General features: G+C 39.3%; 1 protein-coding gene across 7 annotated transcripts in view; it reads right to left on the bottom strand.

Moving 5' to 3' along the window:
* The window catches only part of FUT8 (fucosyltransferase 8), a 438,850-nt gene that overhangs the window by 253,058 nt on the left and 165,435 nt on the right, over window positions 1-20,357 (bottom strand). For all 7 annotated transcript variants that reach the window (XM_010335165.2, XM_003924438.3, XM_010335163.2 and 4 more), the window contains one exon: window positions 1,384-1,481. The gene's annotated coding sequence lies outside the window, so the exon portion shown is untranslated. The remainder of the gene's footprint in view (window positions 1-1,383; window positions 1,482-20,357) is intronic.

Here is a 20,357-nt window from a genome sequence, read left to right on the forward strand (position 1 = left end):
TATATTCCCTTTCTAATAATTTTACATCATTTCTCATGCTATATTCAAAATATCCATCAATTCCAAGTCTCTTCCCCTAGCCACAATGTCTGTTACATTGTGTTCTAGTTATTTTTTAAAAACATTTTTAAAAAGAAATGCAAACACAGCCTAAAAGGCAACAGTTAAATCATTACAGCCCTTTAACATCAGCAGCAACAAAAAGTAACTTCTGTTAATAAAAAATATATGAGGTTTGGGACTGAAGAGAGGTTGATTAATGGGTACAAACATACACTTAGAAGAAATCAGACCTGATGTTCAGTAGATCAATAGGGAGTTAACATTAGTTGATTGTACATTTCAAAATAGCTAGAAGAAAATAATTCAAATGCTCTTAATGTAAAGAAAAAACTAAATATTTAAGGTAACAGATATTCTAATTACCCTGATTTGATTGCATAAAGGTATCAAATTATCACATGTACCCTGAAAATATGTATATCTAATATGTATCAATGTAAAAAAATTTTTGAACACAGAATCACATTTTTGTTTTTTAAATATGACTGCAGCAGTTTTATGATCATCAAAAACTAGAAACTGCCTAAATATCCATAAACAGTTAAATGAATAAATTAATTATGGTATATCCATACAGTGGAATACTACTCAGCAATAAAAAAAAAAACATACTACTGAAAAACAGCTACTGATGCATACAGCAACACGAGTAAACCTCAAATACATTATTCTAAGTGAAAGAAGCCAGGATTTAAAAACTACATATTACATGATTCCAATTAAATGACAAATTAGAAAAGGGAAATTATAGGGATAGAAAGCAGAACAGTGATTGCTAGAAATGGGCAGAAGGCAAAGTTAACTACCAATGGGCAACATGAGCAAATTTGGAAGGTTTGGAAAATGTTTTAATTGTGGTAACGAATATATATTTGTCAAAATTAATAGAATGAACATTAAAAATAAATTTTAAAAAATGTTAATGTATGACTGAAATCTGGACAAGAATACCTGTAAAAGCCAGCTACTAAAAATGTCAGAAATGTTTAAGATGAATTGCTTATTTTTAGTACCAAATATGCCATATAACGATACCAAAAGTTCAATGGACTGCATTCAACCACAACTGGTTTTATCCAGCCCATAAAGTACAAAACTATTTAAAAACAAAAGATTTTTTGATTTATGCAGTGAATATTGTACATAGTAGTCAGTCAGAAAATGTTTCTTTAACTAATACACAAGTCAACAGACTTTGACTTGGCCTTTCTACTTTACTGGTACTCACAACATACGGAGCTTTAATCACAAAATTATCTATTTCTCAAAGCATTAACATATAATTACAAGAAGGAAGTGCTGTCCACAAAATACACTAACCTGAATTTGTCCAGTTAATCAATAAAGGCCATAAATCACTTTATCTTGAATAAAGAGACCATTAGGGTCATGGATGTCCTCTGAGTAAATGCAGCAACCTGGAACAAAAGAAAAATATATGATACTCAGCCCACTCAAGTTTCAGTTCGCATTATGTATTTTTTAAAATCCCTTTAACTTTTCTTTATGTAGCCAGTCATAACATGCAAATTCACTTACTTTGTACCCTGACTTATTCTGTAAGTAGCACTTTCCAAATGCCAACAAGGAATGGGTTTCCATTTTGCAAATTATACCCAAACTCAGTAACACTCAGTGGCTTAATTTGCTTCGTATTTCAACTTAAAGTAAGTTAGCACTCATACAACTTGCTTTTTGAACATAAAATTATTTAACTTTGTCTATCTTTTAACATAAAAGGCATTCAGAAATGTACATCTTTTCAGATCATGGCTCAAAATATTTTGTATTTTCCCTCGATTTTGTATGACACCTTGATTAGCGCTATAACCTAGGTTTTTACTATCTTTTCAACAAACTGCCACTAGAACCAATTTATTTTTGCTTTCTTTCCACAGAATAATTTGTTTATTCTCAGCTGTCACCCTGCAATGCACCATTCCTTTAAAAAAAAAAAAAACAGGGATTTTTTTCCTCCTTTATCAATCAACGCATATATCCATCAACTTTCTCAAAATCCAGCCCATCTATACCTCCCTCCCTGAGAGGTGACATAATCATTCTATACTCCATTTATCTTCGCTAGAAGATTTTGCAGCCTTATACATGCACCATCTCATGCAGTCTTTTGATCAGGGACCCTTCTCCTACTTCTTTTGTTGCTGCTTCTCCCTCATCCAGTATCATGTCTGGCACACAGTTAGCAATCAATATGATTAACTGACAAGTGAAACAATCTTAATAAACATTCATACATTAAATGTTCACTGAGTGTGTACTACAAATCACCAAGTACAAAAACTCAACAACAGTACAAAGACACAATACATTCTATGGAAATACGTCTTTCTGCCAGTTGCTTTACTGTTATGTCAACAACATGAGATTTTTCTCTGACATTATTAATTGTGAGAAGCAGTTTTTTTCCAATTGCATCAAAGTCTACTGAAAACAATCTTAAGCAATTACAACTAATATAAAAGCAACATCACCAATTTAAACTCCTCCCACCACAAAGGCAATGCAACTATTTTCTTTTTTAAAAAGATTTTAAAATTTATTTTGTTTTACTATATTGTAGAGACTGGGTCTCACTATGTTGCCCATGCTGGTATCAAACTCCTGGCTCAAGTAATCCTCCTGCCTCAGCCTCCCAAAGTTCTGGAATTGCAAGCATGAGCAACCATGCCCAGCCTGTATTATGCTTTACTATTTACGTTATCTCATCTCATAGATCTACTTGAAGAAGACATAGTTAACTATTCCCAAAGCCCATAAACATACAATTACTAAACAGCCATTAAGTCTAAAATCAGCAAAGGTTTATTGTGATTCCCCGTAACTTCACCCAAATGTCTTTGCCAACTTCCACAATAATCCAATAGCATGAAATGTGTGCTTCCAGCCATTATGGAATAACTGGTAACAGATTTACCCTCAGATGGTAAGCAACTGCAAAACCAGACAAAATACGCTAACAGTTTCCAGAGAGTGAACAACAATTAGCGTAGATCTGTGTTTCCCGAAACAAGAAAACAAACTAGATAAGCCCTATGACCACCTTGGTCTAGGTGGTCATGCCTAAAGACATGTTCTAGACACCACTGCCCACAGGGAGATTCAAAGCAGAATACAGCAGTCTTGCTAACTTATAGAGAATGGAGTTTGGAACAGTGGAGGTGGCAAGAATTACTGGAATAATATACCAGACAGGAGAAACTTATGCAGAAAAAAGCTACAGACATGTACACTGGGGACCACTTGAGTCATCAACTAAATACTAATCTACACACACTTACAATGAAATTCCATAAGGTCAGACAAAAAAACATCTGCCAAGAGCTAAAATATGAACAACCCTGGGTTGATACTGAGCTCGGAGACATTTGAGTTCCATCCAGCCACAGAAGAGACATCTCTTTACACTCTAGGCAAGAGGTACAGACCTAAGGAGGGCTAAATTTGTCCTAGAATAAAGATTACTCTAAAACGATCCTGACAGAGCTTAAAAATAAGCCTTGAAGGGACAATCTGATCCTTAACTTAACATCTGTAACCAACAGCCAGATTGGAAAACCTTGTAGCTGATGAAACAAAGTATTCAGAAGGGTTTTGCCTCAGTTGTGAGGAAAATTAGATTAAGTGGTTACACCTAACAAAGATTAAAAGCAATACCTAAAAGTTAAAAAGCACTTTCAAATAACTACAATACAGATGAGAAAAAGTTCAAAAATATCTATAGGCACTCAGGCTGGTGGCACGCACTTATAGTCCCAGTTACTCAGGAGGCTGCAGCAGGAGGATCACTTGAGCCCAAGAGTTCAATACTGCCGTGAGCTATGATCATGCTACTGTACTATAGCCTGGGCAAAAGAGCAAGACCCCATCTCTTAAAAAAAAAAAAAAAAAAGAATACAGGAATATAAAAATGTCCAGCACCGAACAAGGTACGCTTTATAGTGTCTTATTTTACATGCCTGATATGCATCAATTAATTACCAAGCAGGTTAAACAAAATAAGACAAGAAAATAGAGCCAGAAGGAGAACTATGACAATCAATCAAAACCAACCCAGAAATGACAGTGTTGATAGAATTTCAAGACTAGGACATTAAAAGTTATTATATATCTGTTCCATATGTTCTAAAAGCCAGAAGAAAGGTTAAGAATATTAAGTAAAGACACAGAACAAAAAAGACCCAAGTTGAACATCTAAAAATAAACACAAGAATGTTAGAGATCCTCTTCCTGATACCTGTTAAATTAGGAAGTTTTTTGTCTGATGGATTTAGGCCCTACTCCTACCCATGTGTGAGCTCTGAGTATCGTATTATTCTCTCAGTTCCTTTTGGATGGTTCTTCCGCAGCCTCCACTCATTTCTCTACCAAATATTGATCAGTAGTCAGCTGAATTCTTGAAAGGAATATCTACAAATCTGTGAAGTTCTGTCTCTTGTAGCTTTCTCTTCTCTTGTACTCTATCTTGTGAACTCTAGCTGCCTTGGCCCCCAGTCTCCCAGCTAGCTCTACCTCTTCAATACAGAGAAATCTCTAGGATCCTCCTGGGTTCCACTGCTTTGTTCCATCCCTACAAACTCTCTCTAGGTAGGAGCAAGAGCAATCGCATGATCTCACCTAATTTGTTTCCCATCCCTCAGGGACCAATGCCTTTTGCTGCTTGATGACAAATGTCTTCAAAACTGTTGTTTCATTACTTCAGGAACAGGGGACAGAAAAATTCTAGGCAGACAAGGGCAGGTCCCCAAGCAAAACCTCAACCCTCAAGCCAAAAGGCCTGAAACTGTGGCCCAAAGTGAGAACTTACACCTCTGTTTACCAGCTCAAATGCTGCCTTTTCCTAAACCACCCATGGCCCTGCCCCATCCCATCCTGTGCCTATAAAAAACCCAGACTCATCTGGTAGACTAGAATGGATACTGGAGAGAGGCGGCTGGACTTCAGAAGGACAGCTTGATGGTGTTACTACAGAGAAAATCTGGTCAGAGATGGCTGAACTTCAGGAGAAGATTACCTACACACTCTGTCCCCTTTTTGGCTTCCCCTCCTGCCGAGAGCCACTTTCACTGGCAATAAAATCCCCTGTATTTACCATCCTTCAATTTGTTCATGAAAACTCCTTTTTCCTGGGGGCCAGACAAGAGCTCAAGAGCCACAAGTGTGGATACAAAAGGCTTTCACATTGGCTCTTTGCCCTCACTGGCAGAGGGCAGCCACCTCACACAAAAAGGCAAAAGGTCTGCTGAGCTGTTACCATTTAAGCTGCCCATGGACAGCAGAGCTAAAAGAGCACTGTAACATGCCCTCTGGAGCTTCGACAGTCGCAGGCACCCGCTCCTAGACACTGTTGCAGGGCCTGCACAGAGTTCACTCCTGCTGTGGCTGAAGCATCCAGTCGGTTCCAGCACCCACTCTTATGCACGCTCCCTCCTGCAAGCGATGTGACACAGTGGGTCCGAGTGAGTGGAGTTTGAGCCCTCTGGCACCAAAGCAGCTGGCTGGTTCCAGCACTCATTCACTCCATTTCTCACATCCGTTCATTTGTACACTCCCTTCCACAAGTAGTTAAGAGTGCTGGGCTGGGTAAACAAGGCAGCCCTGTTGTGAGTCCCACAAAGGAGTCAGGTAAATATCCTGCTTCATTATATAGTAGAAAAAAATGATTAACCATGAAAGTAAAATAGGTGAATATCAACAGGGTGCAAAGAATAAATAATATCCAGTAATCAGCAATAACAAAAACCCAATGTAAGAAAAACTCCATTTTAGGAAAGATACAAACTGAAAGATTTCTCTGAGAAAAAGAAATATACCTGGAAACATAAAACCAAGAGTACAGCATATGATATACATATTCACATCAAACATACAGAAGAAATCATTCACTTAAGAGGAAATGCTATACAAGCTTATCATTAGTGGCACTAGAATTCAGTCCAACATTACAAGATCTTCTCTAGACTAAACTGAACATGAACATAATAAAGGAAGACAAGCAAAATAATAGGTAGAAGTCTTCAGGATACTGGACACTGACTACCTATAGAACTAAATACCTTATCTCCATGACAGAAAAAAGAAAGCATAAAGAAAGAAAAATATGTTAGATTTTAAAATAAAGAAATACAAAAAAAGAGGCTAGGATTCACAGGTTTTATTTTCAATCTGTAATGTTGAACAGTCAGTCATGTTTACCCATATCGTTAGGAAGAAAGACTGTGAGCTAAATTGAACATATCCTAGGTGAGGAAAGAAAAACAGCAAATAGCCCATTGAGTCTCATCTTCAAAGAAATACATCTTGATCTAAAAAAGGAAACCACACACACATGCATAAACATATACACAAAATCACATATGAAATGAAGAAGAAACTAAAGTCATGGGAAAACACGTTTAACAGATGACAAAAATAAACTCTTGTCAGTGGTGAAATTGGTCATTTTTAAGAAAAAGAGAAAAGGACAGGTGCGGTGGCTCATGCCTGTAATCCCATCATTTTGAGAAGCTGAGGCAGAAGGATCACCTGAGGTCAGGAGTTTGAGACCAGTCTGGCCAACACAGTGAAACCCCATCTCTACTAAAAATACAAAAAAAAAAAAAAATTAGCTGGGTGTGATGGCGGGCACCTGTAATCCCAGCTACTCAGGAGGCAGGAGAATTGCTTGAACCTGGGAGGCACAGGTTGCAGTAAGCCGAGATCGCGCCACTGCACTCCAGCCTGGGCAACAAAGAGTGAAACTCAGTCACAAAAAAAAAAAAAAAGGAAGAGAAAAGTACTGTGTTGATAATAAAAGGGCTATTTACCTATAAAAAGTAAAAGCTATAAACATCTTTAAAAAGTTAAATATGACTCAGGCACTGAGTCTCATAACATTGATGGTCCTACAGCAATTCTAGATTTCCCCAAAGCTGTACTTCACACAAGGAGGTGTTCAACCAGAAGGTGAGCCTTCCACAGTGAAATAGGATAAGGTAGGGATGGGGACAGCCGAGAAGAGGCTGCTCACTATGAAGAATTTTACTACAGAAAATTTACCAACCTAAATATAGTATAGGATATGCTGCTGATGGCTAAGATAAAAAAAGCAGGAGAGGGGAATCCAAGATGGCCGAGTAGGAGCAGCTCTGGATTGCAGCTCCCAGCAAGTGGGCAGAGGGCGAGTGGTTGCCACATTTCCAGACAGATTTTTACTGCCCACAGACCAAGAGATGCCCAGACGGAGGAGCACCACAGGTCTTCAGCCTGTCTGTTTCGGCCAGCGCAGCAGCTCTCCACTCAGAAAAACTCACACGGGTCCAGGCACCATTTCAACTGGCGACTGGAGTGCCTGGAAGACAAAGTCGCCCATTCAACTGATAAAAAGGGGACTGAAATAGGGAGCCAGGCCAAGAGATTCCAGGGTGGAAAAGCACCATGAGTCTCCAGTGTGGTTGTTTCGTCCAGCGGCTTTACACTCAAAAAACTCACATGGGTCTGGGTGCCATTTCACTGGCGACTGGGCACCTGAGAAACAGTCGCCCATTCAACTGATAAAAAGGGGACTGAAACAGGGAGCCAGGCCAGGAGATTCCCAGGCAGAAAAGCACCTCCAGCACAGTGGGTGCAGCGAGTCTCCACACAAAATCTCACACAAATCAGTGCGCCTTTTCAACTGGCCACTGGAACGCCTGGGAGAGAGTTGCCTGTTCAACTGAAAAAAAGGAAGCGGAAACAGGGAGGCATGCCAGGAGATTCCTGGGCAAAAAAGCGTCACGAGCCTCCAGGGTGGCTGTTTCAGCTGTCGCAGTGGGTCTCGGCACAAGAATTCACACAAATCCAGGTGCCGTTTCAACTGGTGACTGGAAGGCCTGGGAGAAAGAGTCGCTCATTCAACTGAAAAAAAAAAAAAAGGGGTCAGAGGCAGGGAGCCAGGTGATCAGGCACCACTGTTCCCACCCCACAAAGACCAGCAATCTGAAATGCTCTGTATTCAGAGTTTCACAGCGAGCACAGCTGAACCGAGGACGGTCCAGCTCTGTGTGGGAGAGGCGTCCGCCATTACCGAAGCAGTCCACCACTACTGAGGTAGTCCGCCATTGCTGAAGCAGTCCGCCATTACTGAGGCACCCTGCCAATGCCAAGGAAGTCCGCCATTAAAGACAGAGTCCACCACTAAAGAGGCGGGCTGCAATTGCCCAGACAGTTCTAACTATACCCATATAAACAGGACTGCAGGGAACTTCACATGGCAGCTGCATGGAGCACAAAGCAGATCAACAACACCTCTGCTGGCAGACTGTGACTAGGTTGCCTCCTCACTGCGGAGGGCATCCCTGAAAAATGGCAGCAGCACAACAGAAACTTAAAAATAAAGCCCTACCTTCCCAGGACAGAGCACCTGGTGAAAAAAAAGGCTGTTATGAGTTCTGCTGCAGCAGACTTAAACATACTCGCCCAGCAGCTTTGAATGGAACAACAGAGCTCACAGCTCAGCACTTGAGTGCCTATGAAAGACAGACTGTCTCCTCAAGCAACTCCCTGACTCCCATATATCCAAAGAGTCACCTAATAAACGGGAGCTCAGACTGGCATCTGGAGGGTATCCTTCTGGGACAAAGATAGCAGAAGAAGAAACTGGCATCAACCCCCACTGTTCTCCAGCCACTACAAGTGAGCCCCAGGCAAGCAGGGTCTGGAGTGGACCTCCAGCAGTCCTAGAGCAGAGGGGCCTGACTGTTAGAAGGAAAACTAAGAAACAGAAAGAAATAACTTCATCATCAACAAACAGGACGTCCACTCAGAGACTCCATCTGAAAGTCACCAACTACAAAGACCACAGGTAAATAAATCCACAAAGATGGGAAGAAACCAGCGCAAAAGAGATGAAAACACCCAAAACCAGAACAGTTCTCCTCCTCCAAGGGATCACAACTCTTCACCAGCAAGGGAAGAAGGCTGGATAGAGAATGAGTCTGATGAACTGACAGAAAAAGGCTTCAGAAGGTGGGTAATAAGAAACTTCTCTGAGCTGAAAGAACATGTTCTAACCCAATGCAAAGAAACTAAGAACTTTGAAAAAACGTTTCACGAAATGTTAATGAGAGTAAACAGCTTAGAGAGGAATATAAATGAACTGATGTAGCTGAAAAACACAACACCAGAACTTCGTGAAGCTTACAAAAGTTTCAATAGCTGAACTGACCAAGCAGAAGAAAGGATACCACAAGTCAAAGATCAACTCAATGAAATAATACGAGAAGGCAAGATTAGGAAAAAAAGAGTAAAAAGAAATGAACAAAGCCTCCAAGAAATATAGGATTATGTGAAAAGACCTAATCTATGTTTCATAGGTGTACCCGAATTTGATGGAGAGAATGAATCCAAGTTGGAAAACACTCTTCAGGATATTATCCAGGAAAACTTGCCCAACCTAGCAAGGCAGGCCAATGTTCAAGTCCAGGAAATACAGAGAACACCACAAAGATATTCCTCAAGAAGAGCAACCCCAAGGCACATAATCATCAGATTCACCAGGGTTGAAATGAAGAAGAAAATGCTTAGGGCAGCCAGAGAGAAAGGTGGGGTCACCCACAAAGGGAAGCCCATCAGACTCACAGGGGATCTCTCAGCAGAAAGCGTACAAGCCAGAAGAGAGTGGGGGCCAATATTCAACATCCTTAAAGAAAAGAACTTTCAGCGTAGGATTTCATATCTAGCCAAAGTAAGTTTCACAAGCGAAGGAGAAATAAAATCCATTACAAAAAAGCAATTACTCAGAGATTTCATCACCACCAGGCCTGCTTTATAAGAGCTCCTGAAAGAAGCACTAAACACAAAAAGGAACAACCAGTACCAGCCACTCGAAAAACATACCAAACGGTAAAGACCATCGACACAATGAATAAACTGTGTCAACTAACAAGCAAAACAACCACTACCATCAAAATGGCAGGATCAAATTCACACATAACAATATTAACCCTAAATGTAAATGGGCTAAATGCCCCAATCAAAAGACACAGACTGGCAAATTGGATAAAAAGCCAAAACCCAATGGTGTCTTGTATCCAGGAAACCCATCTCACATGCAAGGATACACATAGGCTCAAAATAAAGGGATGGAGGAAGATTTACCAAGCAAATGGAGAGAGAAAAAAAGCAGGAGTTACAATCCTAGTCTCGGATAAAATACAGGTATTGATCAACTTATGACCTATGCAACTTACGACCATTCGACTTTCTGACCACAATCGCTAGCCACGACTACGACTGCTCCACGTCTGGCAGCACAAACGTTGCCCAGCTGGGCGTACAACAGTGCGGACCAGCTTCTGGCAGCACTACCATCTCTGCATGCACCACCATCTCCGCATGCACCATTTCAACTGTACATATAGCCTACTCAACTTACGACCAAATCGTGTTACAGCCGTTCCGCGGTCCCGACTGTGGTCGTAAGTCAAGCACTACCTGTAGACTTAAACCAACAAAGATCAAAAGAGACAAAGAAGAGCATTACATAATGGTAAAAGGATCAATGCAACAAGAAGAGCTAACAATCCTAAACATATACACACCAATACAGGAGCACCCAGATACATGAAGCAAGTTCTTAATGACTTACAAAGAGACTTAGACTTCTATACAATAATAGTGGGAGACTTTAACACTACACTGTCAATATTAGATCAACAAGACAGAAAATTAACAAGCATCCACCCAGATACATAAGGCAAGTTCTTAATGACTTACAAAGAGACTTAGACTCCCACACAATAATAGTGAGAGACTTTAACACCCCATTTTTAATATTAGACAGATCGACCAGACAGAAAATTAACAAGAATATCCAGGACTTGAACTCAGACCTGGAACAAGCAAACCTAATAGACATTTACAGAACTCTCCACCTCAAATCCATAGAATATACATTCTTCTCAGAACCACATCACACGTACTCTAAAATTGACCACATAATTGGAAATAAATCACTCCTCAGCAAATGCAAAAGAAAGGAAATCATAACAGTTTCTCAGACCACAGTGCAATGAAGTTAGAACTCAGAATTCAGAAACTAACTCAGAACTGCACAACTTCATGGAAACTGAACAAATGGCTCTTGAATGTTGACTGGATAAACAATGAAACGAAGGCAGAAATACAGATGTTCTTCGAAACCAGTAAGAATGAAGACACAACGTACCAGAATCTCTGGGACACATTTAAAGCAGTATCTAGAGGAAAATATATAGCAATAAATACACACCAAGAACCAAGGAAAGATCTAAAATTGACACCCTATCATCAAAATTGAAAGAACTAGAGAAGCAAGACCAAAAAAACTCAGAACCTAGCAGAAGACAAGAAATAACTAAGATCAGAGCAGAACTGAAGGAGACAGAGACAGAAAAAACCCTTCAAAAAATCAATAAATCCAGGAGCTGGTTTTTTAAAAAGATCAACAAAATAGACAGACCACTAGCCAGATTAATAAAAAAGAAAAGAGACGAATCAAATAGATGCAATAAAAAATGATAAAGGGGATATCACCACAGATTCCACACAAATAGAAACTACCATCAGAGATTACTACAAACAACTCTATGCATGTAAACCTGGAAGAAATGGATCAATTCCTGGACACTTGCATCCTCCCAAGCCTAAACCAGGAAGTTGAAAACCTGAATAGACCAGTAACAAGAGCTGAAGTTGAGGCAGCAATTAATAGCATAATATCCAAAAGAAGCCCAGGTCCAGATGGGTTCACAGCCAAATTCTACCAGATATACAAAGAGGAGCCAGGCTCGTTGGTTCAAGCCTGTAATCCCAGCACTTTGGGAGGCTGAGGCGGGTGGATCACAAGGTCGAGAGATCGAGACCATCCTGGTCAACATGGTGAAACCCCGTCTCTACTAAAAATACAAAAAACTAGCTGGGCATGGTGGCGTGTGCCTGTAATCCCAGCTACTCAGGAGGCTGAGGCAGGAGAATTGCCTGAACCCAGGAGGCGGAGGTTGCAGTGAGCCGAGATCGCGCCATTGCACTCCAGCCTGGGTAACAAGAGTGAAACTCTGTCTCAAAAAAAAAAAAAAAGAGGAGCTGGTACCACTCTTTCTTAAACTATTCCAAACAATCCAAAAAGAGGGAATCCCTTCCCAAATCACTTTATGAGACCAACATCATCCTGATACCAAAACCTGGCAGAGACTCAACAAGAAAAGAAAACTTTAGGCCAATATCCATGATGAACATAGATGCAAAAATCTTCAATAAAATACTGGCAAACCGATTGCAACAGCACATCAAAAAGCTTATCCATCACAACCAAGTAGGCTTCATCCCAGGGATGCAAGGCTGGTTCAACATATGCAAGTCTATAAACGTAATTCATCACATAAACAGAACCAAACACAAAAACCACATGATTATCTCAATAGATGCAGAGAAGGCCTTTGATAAAATTCAACAACGCTTTATGCTAAAAACTCTCAATAAACTAGGTATCGATGGAACGTATCTCAAAATAATAAAAACTATTTACGACAAACGCAGAGCCAATATCATACAGAATGGGCAAACACTGGAAGCATTCCCTTTGAAATCCAGCACTAGACAAGGATACCCTCTCTCACCACTCCTAGTCAATATAGTATTGGAAGTTCTAGCCAGAGCAATCAGGCAAGAAAAAGAAATAAAGGGTATTCAAATAGGAAAGGAGGAAGCCAAATTGCCTCTATCTGCAGACAACATGATTGTATATTTAGAAGACCCCATTGTCTGAGCCCAAAATCTCCTGAAACTGATAAGCAACTTCAGCAAAGTCTCAGGATACAAAATCAATGTGCAGAAATCACAAGCATTCCTATACACTAATAACAGACTTAAAGACAGCCAAATCAAGAATGAACTGCCATTCACAATTGATACAGAGAATAAAATACCTAGGAATACAACAAAAAAAGAATGTAAAGAACCTTTTCAAGGATAACTACAAACCACTGCTCAACGAAATAAGAGAGGACATAAACAGATGGAGAAACATTCCATGCTCATGGTTAGGAAGAATCAATATTGTGAAAATGGCCATACTGCCCAAAGTAATTTATAGATTCAATGCTATCCCCATCAAGCTACCAATGACCTTCTTGACAGAACTGGAAAAAACCACCTTAAACTTCATATGGAACCGAAAGTGAGCCTGCATAGCCAAGTCAATTCTAAGCAAAAAGAACAAAGATGGAGGCATCACACTACCTGACTTCAAACTATACTACAAGGCAACAGTAATCAAAACAGCATGGTACTGGTACCAAAACAGAGATATAGACCAATGGAACAGAACAGAGGCCTCGGAGGCAACACCACACATCTACAACCATCTAATCTTTGACAAACCTGATAAAAACGAGCAATGGGGAAAGGATTCCCTGTTTAATAAATGGTGTCGGGAAAACTGGCTAGCCATGTCCAGAGAGCAGAAACTGGACCCCTTCTTGACTACTGACACTAAAATTAACTCCAGATGGATTAAAGACTTAAACATAAGACCTAACACCATAAAAACTCTAGAAGAAAACCTAGGCAAAACCATTCAGGACATAGGCATAGGCAAGGACTTCATGACTAAAACACCAAAAGCATTGGCAACAAAAGCCAAAATAGACAAATGGGACCTAATTAAACTCCAGAGCTTCTGCACAGCAAAAGAAACAGTCAATAGAGTGAATTAGCAACCAACAGAATGGAAAAAATTTTTTTGCAATCTACCTATCTGATAAAGGGCTAAAATCCAGAATCTACAGAGAACTAAAACAGATTTACAAGAAAAAAACAAACAAGCCCATTCAAAAGTGGGCAAAGTATATGAACAGACACTTTACAAAAGAAGACATATATGAGGCCAACAAACATATGAAAAATGCTAATCGTCACTGGTCATTAGAGAAATGCAAATCAAAACTACATTGAGATACCATCTCACGCCAGTTAGAATGGCGATCATTTAAAAATCTGGAGAAAACAGATGCTGGAGAGGATGTGGAGATATAGGAACACTTTTACACTGTTGGTGGGAGTGTAAATTAGTTCAACCATTGTGGAAGACAGTGTGGCAATTCCTCAAGGACCTAGAAATAGAAATTCCATTTGACCCAGCCATCCCATTACTGGGTATATATCCAAAGGATTATAAATCATTCTATTATAAGGATACATGCACACAAATGTTCACTGCAGCATTGTTTACAATAGCAAAGACTTGGAACCAAACCAAATGCCCATCAATGATAGACTGGATAGGGAAAATGTGGCACATATACACCATGGAATACAATGCAGCCATAAAAAACAATGAGTTCATGTCCTTTGTAGGGACATGGATGAACCTGGACACCATCATTCTCAGCAAACTGACACAAGAACAGAAAATCAAACACTGCATGTTCTCACCCATAGGCGGGTGTTGAACAATGAGAACACATGGACACAGGGAGGGAAATATCACAAACTGGGGTCTGTCAGGGGGAACTAGGGGAGGGACAGTGGGGGGTGGGGAGGAGTTGGGGAGGGATAACATGGGGAGAAATGTCAGATATAGGTGATGGGGAGGAAGGCAGCAAACCACATTGCCATGTATGTACCTATGCAACAATCTTGCATGCTCTTCACATGCACCCCAAAACCTAAAATGCAATAAATTTAAAAAAAAAAGATTAAAAAAGCAGTAAGGCAGGATCTCAATGTACTGTAGTTATGGACCAATGTTAAGAGAGAAAACACAAGAAGGATGAAAGCCTCGGAGGAGAAAAGCACACTGACAATGGTATATTGCTTCCTTTGCTTCTCCTTTCTCTGTAGTATTGATATTCTAAGTAACTCCAATGTATCAATGGGAACTGCATTCTTTGTTTTGGCAAAGAGAAAAATAGTTAAAGTAGGTGATGTTGATGAAAACAGTAAAGTAGTTCATACTAACAAAAACTAGAGACTAAAATAGATTCCAGGAATAAGTGAAAAAAATGAAAAAGTATGTTTTATCTGCTATTTCAACACAAATTCATTATTGTAAGACTGTCAAACTCATATTTATTGGTAAGCAAACATTTCCTATAATTATCCTGACAATTAACATTACTTTACAGTAAAGTAAGTTGTAACTAATTTATTCACTACTCCCACTCCTTGGCTGAAGTTGTCTATATCATCAACATAAACTAGTACTAAATCAAGCATATTAAATTTTGTCTAGTTTTTTACCAGTTAAAGGGATCTATTTAACTATTTATTCATATTGGTCTAGGTAAGTCTGTCCTAAATTTGTAAGTTCTGCTTGACATTACAAAAATCAATTCCTTTGTTTTCTTCCTCCTTATCAAACCAGGCTAACATGCCAAAATCACTAAAAAAAATTTAAGTGATTTCTGTCATCCTTAATTCATAAATTCATTCATATAAATATGTAAAATCACCTAAAATAAAAAATAATCTGAAAATTTTAAAGGAAAATCATATCAATATCTACTACAGTCAAGATACTTTTATAGTCATTAACCTTTCAGTTAGTCTGAATTAAGAAGGCAAAATACCAAAATTTGTTACAATACCATTACTCTTTCTAAATTCCCATGGGACATCGTTTGAATTTCTAAATCTTTTTCAACTTCCTATACATTATAATTGGTTATTTTCCCACCCTATCCCCAAAAGATTGGGCACACCATGATTACAGAGCCTGGGTCTATTCAACCTTATATCCCTTAGTGGTTTCTAGCACACTACCTTAACACATATTATATTTAATATTTTCTACTCACCAATATCCCTCCTACCTACCTCACGAGGATATTGCAAGGATCAAATAGCACAATATTTATGAGAGTACTGAGCTTAAAATATTGTGTGGATATCAGATGTATTTTATTTCATTACTGTCTATGATTGGTCTAAATCTTAGCTGGCAAGTAGTGATATGCTCTAGGGCAGGCGCCCCCAAACTTTTTACACAGGGGGCTGGTTCACTGTCCCTCAGACCATTGGAGGGCCGCCACATACTGTGCTCCTCTCACTGACCACCAATGAAAGAGGTGCCCCTTCCTGAAGTGCAGCGGGGAGCCAGATAAATGGCCTCAAGAGGCCGCATGTGGGCCGCAGTTTGGGGACGCCTGCTCTAGGGCATGAGAACAGAACAAACAATCCTCCTGATAAGCACGAGTTTGATGGTGGCTCCATTGCCTCCTTTATTCTGCCCCCCATTCTACAGGTTCTAGACCCACTTTCCCATGACCAAAGTTTTCAACACCCCCTACCCACATCATTCCAGCACTCTTAACCAACACCACAAACATCACCCGGCATTTTTATGGTTTCTAGTACAGCTTCACTTCCAGCTCCCAGTCTATAGTTCATAACCATTGGCTTTTTTGGCTACTATCTCTAAGCTGTCTCTTACTGGGTAAGATAAAGAGGTAGAATCAACAGGTCAGGGGTCTTATGACCTAACCCTATCCCTGTGATACTGAATAAATCATGTCTATTTCTGCTCCTTTATAAAAATACCGATATAAATATATAACACTGCCTTAGCTGCACTAATTTAGGTAGGATATGAGGAGCCTAGGATCTGGGTTATTGTGTCTTTCAAGAACACATTCTGGTATTGAGAAACTAATCCTGAAATAAAAATGAAGAGGTTTAGTACTAGTCCCAGCTCTAAATAGCAATTTACTCTGTGATCTCAGAAATAACATATCATGTCCCTAGATTTATAGACATTCTCCTATAATTAAGAATTGAAATAAATTTTAAAGGTCTCCTCCAGATCTAAAATTCTGAGATGAAAAGCCTACACTGCCACCTTCCAGGGGCCATTAGAATTTTTCAGCTTGTATTTCAATGGACCTTTACCACTTGCTACTAAACATGCCAAAAATATTTGAATAATTCAATCAGACAAGACACCATTTGAGTAACCAGATCTAGAAGAAATATTTTCTTTAATCTGCTGTCAAAACATTCCTTTCCAAAACAAAAAATCCTTTTCCTTCATTAAATAAAGATATTTTCCTATAAACCTTCAACAAAATAGAAACTAAAAAATACAGCTTGTATTCACCAAGTTTGTAACAAACACAAACTCAAACTTATTTTCTTTTGTCTTTTGTTGTTGTTGTTTTGTTTGTTTGTTTGTTTTTGAGACACAGTCTCTGTCGCCCAGGCTATAGTGCAGCATGGGACATCAGCTCATTGCAACCTCTGCCTCCCGGAAGCAAGTGATTCTCCTGCCTCAGCCTCCCAAGTAGCTGAGATTACAGGCATGCTCCACCATGCCCAGCTAATTTTTTTATTTTTAGGAGAGACCAGGTTTCACCATGTTGGCCAAGCTGGTCTTAAACTCCTGACCTCAAGTGATCCAGCCGTCCTGGCCTCCCAAATTGCTGGGATCATTATAGGCATGAGCCACTATGCCCAGCCCAAAATTTTCTTCCTAACACCAGTCTGGGACACATATAGCACTTTATATTTAAAATTTTTTTAAATTTTAAAATCGTTTTAGATTAACAGAAAAGTTGCAGATAGTACAGAGAGTTTCTATATACCATATGCCCAGATTCCCTTATTGTTAAAATCTTGCACTGCCCTGGTACATTTGTCACAATTAACAAAACACTGTTATTGTTCATTAAACTCCATAATTTATTCAGATAAATATATTAAATATCAAAAAATAATTTCCGGCCAGATGCAGTGGTTCATGCCTATAATCCCAGCACTTTGGGAGGTCAAGGCAGGAAGATCATTCGAGCCCAGGAGTTTGAGACCAGCCTGGGCCACACAGGGAGACTCCGTATCTACAAAAAATAAAAAACTTAGCCGGACATGATGGCACATGCCTGAGGTCCCAGCTACTTGGGAGGCTGAGGTGAGAGGATTCCTTGAGCCTGTGAGGTTGAAGCTGCAGTGAGCCAAGATTTCACCACTGCAGGAAGCCAAAATTGCACCACTGCACTCCAGTCTGAGCAACAGAGCAAGACTCTGTCCCCCATGCACCTCCCCCACACCCACCAAAAAAAATTTCCAATGCAAAAAGTAAAATTATTCTTTTTTAAAAATTAACCAAAAGATGAAAACATACAACAAAATGAAAGATACATAAATAGAATATATGCAGAAGACATAATAAATAATTGTCTGAAGATTAAGCATATCAGTATAAATAATAAATTCAAAGAGCTTAACTCTTCCATTGAAACAAGATTTTCAGATTGGTTCAGAAAGTAAAACCAGTAGTATGTTATATATAAGGGCATACACCTAAAACAAAGTAATTAAGAAATATAAAAGGAAAAAAGGAGGAATAAAGGTATAACAGGCAAATACGGCTACGTGCGGTGGCTCATGCCTATAATCCCAAAACTTTGGGTGGCTGAGGCGGGTGGATCACTTAAGGTCAGGAGTTTGAGACCACCCTGGTCAACATGGTGAAGTCCCGTCTCTATTAAAAACACAAAAATTAGATGGGTGTGGTGGTGGGCGCCTGTAATCTCAGCTACTAGGGAGGCTGAGGCAGGAGAGTCACTTGCTCCCGGGAGGCAGCGATTGCAGTGAGCCAAGATCACATCACTGCACTCCAGCGTGGGAAAAGAAAACGTGGATTCTGATCTTAATACCTCACAATATAAAATTCAGGCCAAAAAGCAAAAGCACCTAATAAGATAAAGGAGGACACTTCTTTATGCTGAAAGCCGAATTAACCAAATAACACAGTTATGAACACCTATTAACCAAATAACACAGTTACAAGCTTTCAAAGCAAAAATCTATATAGTAGACACATGGAGAAATTAATGGAAGCAGAATAACCGCCCAGATGCACGGGTTCATGCCTGCAATCCCAGCACTAAACTACTCAGAAAAAAAAAAAAGAGAAAAGAAAAGAAAGAAAATACAAGTTAAGATCTTAATACATCACAATGTAAAATTTTACAATGTAAGACTTAGCTGGGCTAAGTTTTTTTTATTTTTTGTAGATATGGAGTCTCCCTGTGTGGCCCAGGCTGGTCTCAAACTCCTGGGCTCAAATGATCTTTCCTGTCTTGACCCCCAAAGTGTTGGGATTGAAGACATGAACCACTTTGGGAAGCAGTAGGTAAAACAATAGAAGACCTTAGCAATACAATCAATAAGGTAGATCTTACTATACTGTATTGCATTTATAATATTGAGCTTTGTGTTCTGATAGAGAATACCTCATTTCAAGTAGACATAGACTATTCACAAAAATTGGCCATAGATAAGGTCATAAATCTTGATTAAGTTGAAGAATAGAAATAACACAAACTAGATATGAATACACAGAAAATGCAACGCACCCAAAACTGTGAGAAAATAAATTTCTGTTTAATATCACCCAATCTGTAGTATTTTGTTATGGCAGACTAATACAATTACTGATCAATTATCTTCCATGAACGGACATACAAGAATATCAGCTAATAATATGATAGTATAATAAAATCTGGCAAAATAGTAGTTACTCCTTATCCATGGGGGTCCAAGATGCCCAAGTGAATGCCTAAAACCGCAGATACTTCCAAATCCTTTATGTGCCATGGGTTTTTTGTTGTTGTCTTTTGAGACGGAGTTTCCCTCTTGTTGCCCAAACTGTAGTGCAATAGCGCTATCTCGGCTTACTTTAACCTCCACCTCCCAGGTTCAAGCGATTCTCCTGTCTCAGCCTACTGAGTAGCTGGGATTACTTATTATTATGTAATACTTATTAGTATTATTATTACTTATTATTGTGCCACCACGCCCAGCTAAATTTTCTATTTTTAGTAGAGACAGGGTTTCACCATGTTAGCCAGGCTGGTCTCAAACTTCTGATGTCAAGTGATCCACCAGCCTTAGCCTCCCAATGTGCTGGGATTACAGGCATGAGCCACCGCAGCTGGTCTACCATGTTTTCTTAAATATATACACACTGCACAACATGGATACAATGGACAAAGGGATAATTCAATCGTGGACAGGGTAGCATGAAGTTTCATCATGCTACTAAGAATGGAGTGAAATTTAAAACATATGAATGGTTTATTTCTGGAATTTCCCATGTAATATTTTCAGACTTTGGTTGATCACCAGTAACTAAAACCATGGAAAGCAAAACTGCCCGTAAGGAAACACTACTATATTAAGCATTTATCCTGACTTTTTAGAAGGAGCTATAGTATACTCTCAATTGACAAGGAAAATCTACTCATTATAGAATAAAACTGATAAATACTGAAGAAAATATT

This window comes from Saimiri boliviensis, chromosome 2 (genome assembly GCF_048565385.1).
Source record: "Saimiri boliviensis isolate mSaiBol1 chromosome 2, mSaiBol1.pri, whole genome shotgun sequence".
Classification (NCBI taxonomy): domain Eukaryota; kingdom Metazoa; phylum Chordata; class Mammalia; order Primates; family Cebidae; genus Saimiri; species Saimiri boliviensis.